Genomic DNA, 543 nt, shown 5'->3' with positions numbered 1-543 from the left:
TTTATAGTATAGAGAGTGTGTGCAGATACCATGTATATGGAGAGCTGTGACGATGGATCTCTTCGAGGATTTCCATGCAACTGGATGATGGACGAATATTTCCTTCGTCTTTCACACACATCGTCTGAGTGTACATACACCCTCATAGATATGTGGATGTAGTCAAAGACGAATTAAAGGTAGGCTGGGTAGAAATAGATAAGAAAGTGCTTCTGCCATGCTTTGAGGTTGATGGTGTATGTACACTCGATTCTTGTTTTCTTTGACCTCCTCTGTCTATATATCATACATCCTCTTATCTATGTACCTGTACAGAGATGAATATGTCTACCCACATACATATATCTATATCTGTAGATTCATCTAAGAGACGAAGAGAGAAGGAGTGAAGAAAGTCGAAGGAGAAGAGATATGCCGGGGAGTAAGGAAATGGATGTCCCCATGTATGGTGTGTGTACATACACCTCAGACCGTCTGCTGTATCGTCATCTAAAGCGGCTGCTGGCCACACGAGCGCGGGATCGTCGTCGTCTTCTTCTTCTC

The 543-nt window shown here is 43.1% G+C and overlaps 1 protein-coding gene across 1 annotated transcript in view; it reads left to right on the top strand.

The window, feature by feature from the left end:
* Positions 1-543, top strand: part of CSUI_005662 (cgmp-dependent protein kinase) — a gene marked incomplete at its 3' end in the record, with an annotated part of 24,627 nt that overhangs the window by 3,915 nt on the left and 20,169 nt on the right. The gene's annotated exons all lie outside the window — the stretch shown is intronic.

Source organism: Cystoisospora suis, assembly GCF_002600585.1.
Source record: "Cystoisospora suis strain Wien I chromosome Unknown contig_2743, whole genome shotgun sequence".
NCBI classification, from domain to species: domain Eukaryota; phylum Apicomplexa; class Conoidasida; order Eucoccidiorida; family Sarcocystidae; genus Cystoisospora; species Cystoisospora suis.
The sequence above is the reverse complement of the archived record's forward strand: the minus strand, read 5'-3'. Positions and strand labels throughout refer to the sequence as shown.